The sequence below is a fragment of the Bufo bufo genome, chromosome 6, assembly GCF_905171765.1.
Source record: "Bufo bufo chromosome 6, aBufBuf1.1, whole genome shotgun sequence".
NCBI classification, from domain to species: Eukaryota; Metazoa; Chordata; class Amphibia; order Anura; family Bufonidae; genus Bufo; species Bufo bufo.
This window is the reverse complement of record NC_053394.1, coordinates 189,247,382-189,255,386: the sequence shown is the minus strand read 5'-3', so window position 1 is coordinate 189,255,386 and position 8,005 is coordinate 189,247,382. Positions and strand designations below refer to the sequence as shown.

The window sequence follows — 8,005 nt, the reverse complement described above, 5'->3', positions numbered from 1 at the left end:
ACAACCTCAGGATACCAAAACAGATAGAGGGAAATCAGGGAGGTGGAGCTATACAAAAGGGGGGAAAGGAAGAAATGTCCTCTTCGATCCCAATAAGGGGGATCCTTCCTCCTCCAAGCTATGACTCCATCAGGGTTGGGGGAAGACTTGGCTCCTTCATAGATACCTGGGAACATGTCATCGCAGACCCTTTTATTATCAACATAAGAGAAGTTTATGCGATAGAACTAGAATCTCTTCCCCCGCAAAAATTCACCTTAACCCGGCTCCCCTTATCTCAAATGACCTTTCAGTCCGACGGCATAAGAGTTATTATGCCTAGGGGCAATAGAATGTATTCCCAGCTGGGAAGTAGGAAGGGGTCACTATTCCCCTTTATTTTTAGTTCAAAAGCCAAGCGGCAAGTTCAGGACTAGGGGTGGGCGATATGGCCTAAAATCTATATTGCGATATAATTTGAAGCATGTGCGATATATATTGCGATATATTATTTTCTTCTGTATGCATACAAAAAATACAAATGAATAAACTTTGCAAGAAATTTTTAGAGGGCACCGTTTTTGGCTATCTTCATATTCCAAAACGTGCTTCACTTTGAGGTGATGAAACAAATTGGTTGTATTCCCTCTCTTTGCTATTATTGTCGCCCGGCATAGTTTGCAGATTATATTTTTCTGTTCCACATCCAACCCCTTAAACCCTAGCCAGGTCCATATGATCGACGTTGCATCGGTTTTCTTTATGAGCACCTCCTCCTCTTCCTCCCCACATGTAAGCTCCTCCATGAAGTTGACCAAAACAGGCACAGCTTGATGACATCTAGGGCGCCTGCAGGAAACTTATTTTAGCAATCGAGTACTCGTCTCTAATAAGACAAACCTTCTCTTAAGACTCAAACTATTACTAACGTATTGCTAATTGCTTTCTAAAACAATATTTGTATGTGCTTGTGGTATAGCAAATCAGCCCCATGTCATTTGCCATCAGTCAGCGTCAGCCCCATGGCATTTGCCAATTGCCATCATCAGACCTGTCCCACAGAGCCAGTGCCATCAGCCCCATGGCATTTGCCATCTTCTATCAGACTGTCTGATGATGGCAAATGCCATGGGGCGCTGATCTGATGGCACTGGCTCACTGCTGGGGGACACATGTCTGATGATGGCAAATGCCATGGGACGCTGATCTGATGGCACTGGCTTACTGTAGGACACATGTCTTAATAAGACATGTGTCCCCCAGTGAGCCAGTGCCATCAGATCAGCGCCCCATGGCATTTGCCATCATCAGACATGTCCCCCAGCAGTGAGCCAGTGCCATCAGATCAGCCCCATGTAGCATTTGCCATCATCAGACTCCATGTGTCCCCTAGTAAGCCAGTGCTAGCAGATAAGCGCCCCATGGCATTTGCCATCATCAGACATGTGTCCCCCAGCATTTGCCATCATCAGACTCCATGTCTCCCCCCTGCTAAATATTCAGACAGAGCAGCCGGTCTCAGTGCCATCAGAAGATGATCAGGTTCTGGCCATCCTTTGCAAAAAGATCCTTTCCTTATCCACTCCTTCCCCCCCCCCCCCCCCCACCCCGATCCTCCAGCAAGAGTCCCCGTCCCCCCACAAGAGTCGCTGTTATTACACTTACCTTATCTTCAGGGTGCTCAGCAGCAGACGGCTAATGGAGTCCGCAGATGTGGCGTCTTCAAGCACTGGGCGTGACGGGCTGACGCTGTGTGCACGCCGGACCTGGCCAGTACAGCGCGGTGAGCTAGAAGCTACTGCGCAATCATTCACTACCGCTCCGTGGTCATATCGCGGGGCGGCAATATACACAAAATACATATCGTGGCACATATATCGCCAATATCGCCCACCCCTATTCAGGTCTATTATAATTTTGAAGCCACTGAACAAACATATCATCTACCGCAGATTCCAAATGGAAGCAGTGAAGTCTGCAGTGAAACTTATAAAGAAAGGGGCTATGATGGCCACGATAGACCTCAAGGATGCATACTTCTAGTCGGCAGAGACTAGATCCAGGCGAATGGTCTCTTTCTCAGACAGCCTTTCGGAAGATCCAGGTTCAGTGGGGCAGTCCAAGTTTGGATCTGTTCGCCTGAAAAAAAAAACACAAGGTTCCTCATTAATTCTCGCTCAATCCGAGGGATCCCTGTGTGGCTGTAGACTGTGCGGGCAGGGGATAAAAGAACGTTTCCAGAGCTTTTACCACATCTGACTGCTGAACAAAAATGATCATTAGAAACGCACTGCGGGCTACTCTCAGGTACTGCTGGCGGCTTGGGATGATTTTTGTAGGTGACCGGTTCCCTTTAAGACTGGTAGAAATATCTTCTGCTAGGAGAGTTTGCATGCTTCAGGCGCTATCCATCCAGGAGCCTTTCCTTAGGGTCTTAGAGGATAAGTTAATATTTAAGTTGGACCCCAATTTCCTCCCAAATTTAGTATCCACCTTTCACAGGTCCCAAGATATTGTCATTCCCTCTTTATGTACCAATCCCAGGAACGAGCAGGAAGAAAAATTCCATAACTTAGATGTACGAAGGGCAGTTCTTCGTTATATTGACGCTACAAGTGAATGGAGGATAGACAAATTTATTTGTGCCGTTTTTTTTTTTTTTTCCCTAATAAAGGTAGGAAAGCGGCTAAGAGCTCCATATTCCGATGGATAAGGAGTGCTATAACGGACGTGTGTACAGCAGGGATGCTCAACCTGCGGCCCTCCAGCTGTTGTAAAACAACTCCCACCATGCCCATCTGTAGGATGATAGCTGTAGGCTGTCAGGGAATGATGGGAGGGCCGCAGGTTGAGCATGCCTGGTATACGGCCTCTGGTAGAGAGCCTCCTCTGTCTCTCAGAGCCCATTCAGTGAGAGCAGTGTCCACCTCCTGGGCCTCTGCCTTCCTAGAGCAGATTTGCAGGGCCCATACTTTTTCCAAACATTATAGGCTTGATTTATTTGCCAATGAGGAAATGGCCTTTGGACACAAGGTTCCTGGGTGCTGTAGTCCCTCCCGGAGTTTTCACTTTGTTAGTTTTCAGTGTGTGCTGTCATCGATACGACTGGGGAAATGAGTATTACACTCACCGGTAATCTGGTTTCCTGGAAGTCTCCATGACAGAACATGTATTCCCACCCTTTTTTTTGTTTTTGATGAATTTCTTCGATTCTACCCTTTATCCTGGTCTCTGTTAAAATACACTGGTGATGAGGGGAAGGGGTGGGGTTTTTAACCTCTGTGTGTTTTCCTGTCCTATCAGAGGAAGTCAATCTCGGTGTGTGCTGTCATGGAGTGTAATATAAATATATATAATATATACTCACCTAAAGAATTATTAGGAACACCATACTAATACAGTGTTGGACCCCCTTTTGCCTTCAGAACTGCCTTAATTCTACGTGGCATTGATTCAACAAGGTGCTGATAGCATTCTTTAGAAATGTTGGCCCATATTGATAGGATAGCATCTTGCAGTTGATGGAGATTTGAGGGATGCACATCCAGGGCATGAAGCTCCCATTCCACCACATCTCAAAGATGCTCTATTGGGTTGAGATCTGGTGACTGTGGGGGGCCATTTTAGTACAGTGAACTTATTGTCATGTTCAAGAAACCAATTTGAAATGATTCGAGCTTTGTGACATGGTGCATTATCCTGCTGGAAGTAGCCATCAGAGGATGGATACATGTTCTCATTCGGTTTACGCCAAATTCGGACTCTACCATTTGAATGTCTCAACAGAAATCGAGACTCATCAGACCAGGCAACATTTTTCCAGTCTTCAACAGTCCAATTTTGGTGAGCTTGTGCAAATTGTAGCCTCTTTTTTTTTCCTATTTGTAGTGGAGATGAGTGGTACCCGGTGGGGTCTTCTGCTGTTGTAGCCCATCCGCCTCAAGGTTGTGCGTGTTGTGGCTTCACAAATGCTTTGCTGCATACCTCGGTTGTAACGAGCGGTTATTTCAGTCAACGTTGCTCTTCTATCAGCTTGAATCAGTCGGCCCATTCTCCTCTGACCTCTAGCATCCACAAGGCATTTTTGCCCACAGGACTGCCGCATACTGGATGTTTTTCCCTTTTCACACCATTCTTTGTAAACCCTAGAAATGGTTGTGCGTGAAAATCCCAGTAACTGAGCAGATTGTGAAATACTCAGACCGGCCCGTCTGGCACCAACAACCATGCCACGCTCAAAATTGCTTAAATCACCTTTCTTTCCCATTCTGACATTCAGTTTGGAGTTCAGGAGATTGTCTTGACCAGGACCACCCCCCTAAATGCATTGAAGCAACGGCCATGTGATTGGTTGACTAGATAATTGCATTAATGAGAAATAGAACAGGTGTTCCTAATAATTCTTTAGGTGAGTGTGTATATATATATATATATATATATATATATGTGTGTGAAGACCCCTACAAATAGGAAAAAGAGGCTACAATTTGCACGAGCTCACCAAAATTGGACTGTTGAAGACTGGAAAAATATTGCCTGGTCTGATGAGTCTCGATTTCTGTTGAGACATTCAAATGGTAGAGTCCGAATTTGGCGTAAACAGAATGATAACATGTATCCATCCTCTGATGGCTACTTCCAGCAGGATAATGCACCATGTCACAAAGCTCGAATCATTTCAAATTGGTTTCTTGAACATGACAATGAGTTCACTGTACTAAAATGGCCCCCACAGTCACCAGATCTCAACCCAATAGAGCATCTTTGGGATGTGGTGGAACGGGAGCTTTGTGCCCTGGATGTGCATCCCTCAAATCTCCATCAACTGCAAGATGCTATCCTATCAATATGGGCCAACATTTCTAAAGAATGCTATCAGCACCTTGTTGAATCAATGCCACGTAGAATTAAGGCAGTTCTGAAGGCAAAAGGGGGTCCAACACCGTATTAGTATGGTGTTCCTAATAATTCTTTAGGTGAGTGTATTTTGTTGGATTGGCTTATATCCATACTGGGCCTGTGCACCCTTTTTTCATTTTTTACTGTGACGGTGCTGCCATCTTTTTCCATTTTTATATATATATATATATATATATATATATATATATATATATATATATATATATATATATATATTTATTTATTTTATAGTATCCAGTATCCAAAGAATGAGGCAGCACTCCAGGTAGATAGAAAAAGTGGACCTTTATTCCTCTCTATGCAACGTTTCAACCGTCTCAATGCGGTCTTTCTCAAGCTTGAGAAAGACCGCATTGAGACGGTTGAAACGTTGCATAGAGGGGAATAAAGGATCCACTTTTTTCTATCTACCTGGAGTGCTGCCTCATTCTTTGGATACTATACTCATCTATAGCCGTTTGAGCCTGCGGCTGGGAGGACTTGCACCCGTGGTCTCTGGACTTGTGCTGCTGTGACTTTTTTTTGTATATATTAGGCCTGCACGATATTGGAATTTTGTGCGATTGCGATTAGGGCCCTAAAAATTGTGTTAACGATGTGCGATGCGATATTTTAAGGGAATTGTGCTAGAGGTCTATTTGCTTGGATTTTCCCATATGAGCCGCTGACGCGGCTGGGTATGACATAGTTATGGGGGATCTGTGGATGGCGCTGTTATGTGGGGGATCTGTGGATGGCGCTGTTATGTGGGGGATCTGTGGATGGCGCTGTTATGTGGGGGATCTGTGGATGGCGCTGTTATGTGGGGGATCTGTGGATGGCGCTGTTATGTGGGGGATCTGTGGATGGCGCTGTTATGTGGGGGATCTGTGGATGGCGCTGTTATGTGGGGGTTCTGCGGAGGACGCTGTTATGGGGGACCTGCGGAGGGCACTGTTATGGGGGACCTGCGGAGGGCACTGTTATGGGGGACCTGCGGAGGGCACTGTTATGGGGGACCTGCGGAGGGCACTGTTATGGGGGACCTGTGGAGGGCACTGTTATGGGGGACCTGTGGAGGGCACTGTTATGGGGGACCTGTGGAGGGCACTGTTATGGGGGACCTGTGGAGGGCACTGTTATGGGGGACCTGTGGAGGGCACTGTTATGGGGGACCTGTGGAGGGCACTGTTATGGGGGACCTGTGGAGGGCACTGTTATGGGGGACCTGTGGAGGGCACTGTTATGGGGGACCTGTGGAGGGCACTGTTATGGGGGACCTGTGGAGGGCACTGTTATGGGGGACCTGTGGAGGGCACTGTTATGGGGGACCTGTGGAGGGCACTGTTATGGGGGACCTGTGGAGGGCACTGTTATGGGGGACCTGTGGAGGGCACTGTTATGGGGGACCTGTGGAGGGCACTGTTATGGGGGACCTGTGGAGGGCACTGTTATGGGGGACCTGTGGAGGGCACTGTTATGGGGGACCTGTGGAGGGCACTGTTATAGGGGATGTGTGCTATGACACATGGGGCCACGAGGGGGGCCAGCATAAGACACACATATAGCATCTTATGCTGGTCCCCCTCATGGCCCTATGTGTCCCTTCATGTGTCCTAAACTGCGCACATAACCAGTGCTCCAGACAAAAAAAAATGACCAGGAGCCATTGGCTCCTAAACTAAAAAATTTAGGAGCCAAATTACATTTTTTAGTCGCCAAATTGAAAATAGTAATATAGTGATAATTTTAAAAAAAGGACTTTGAGAAGATGAGACGCAGGTCCCAGTAGTGAGCCAGGTCTACATATAGGAGAATACAGCACCACATACCTCTCACATCCAGGGACAACTTCTGGGGGACAAGGTGACTAAAAATGGCGAATTGCGTGGTTTAGAGTTTTTTTTTTCTGTTACGGCCTTCACCAAGCGGAAATATTTTGTAATATTAATAGCTCACACTTTTTCGGACGTGGCGATATGTAATATGTTTATTCTTTATTGTTTGTAAATTTTTTTATGTAAAACTGGGAAGGGGGCCATTTAAACTTTTAGTATTTCGGTGTTTTTTTAAACTTTTTTTTATTTAATAACCATTTCTTCCCTTAGGGACTAGAACCTGGATCTTTTTACACCCTTGTGCTATTCACACTGATAGATCTCTATCAGGGTGAATAGGATCTCACATGTCTCCCTGCTGCCCTGGGCTTTGTGCACACAGCAGCAGGGAGGTTACCATGGCAGCCAGGGCTTCAGTAGTGTCCTGGCTGCCATGGTAACGATCTGAGCCCCAGCAGTGTAATCTGCCACTGCCACCACTGGAGGGGATGGGACGCTGTGGCCACCATATAACAAGGGGGGGGGGGAGGGGACTTGTGGCAAGTGATAATGGGGGGGGGGGGGAGGCTTTGGGGGGGCGCACTGCGCCACCAATGAATGTAATTAAAGAGGACCTTTCATAGGTCCAAAGAATATGAACTTAGTAGCAGGATGCATAGAGCGGCTCCCAGGGATCTAAGTGCACTTACTATTATTCCTGGGCGCCGCTCTGTTCATCCGCTGTGGCCCCCGGTATTTTCAACATTCAGAGCAAGGAGGAGGAGACGCCAGTGTCTCTCCTTCTCCCTGACAGCAGCGCTGTCCAATCACAGCTCAGAGCTCAGAGCCAGGGAGAAAAAAAAACCTCCCTGGCTCTGAGCTGTGATTGGACAGCGCTGCTGTCAGGGAGAGAGACACTGGCGTCTCCTCCTCCTTGCTCTGAATGTTGAAAATACCGGGGGCCACAGCGGACGAACGGAGCGGCGCCCAGGAATAATAGTAAGTGCACTTAGATCCTTGGGCGCCGCTCTATCATAAAATGGCCAGCCTCTGTACTTTTACTATGAATGCACTGCAGTGCAGAGAGTGGCAGAGAGCGAGCCGGCCGGCGCGTGACTGACGTCACTGTCACGCTCCTCCCACTTAATTCAGGAAGCAGGAGCGTGACTAAGTGACGTCAGTCACGCGCCGGCCGGCTGCCTCGCTCGCTCCCGCTCGTCGCTATAGTGCATTCATCGTGAAAGTAAGTACAGAGGCTGGACCTGTTATCAATAGGACAGAGGACTTTTTATCAATAGGGGCCCCTTCAT

The 8,005-nt window shown here is 47.2% G+C and overlaps 1 protein-coding gene across 1 annotated transcript in view; it reads left to right on the top strand.

Moving 5' to 3' along the window:
• Window positions 1-8,005, top strand: part of LOC121003272 (oxysterol-binding protein 1-like) — a 362,083-nt gene that overhangs the window by 53,346 nt on the left and 300,732 nt on the right.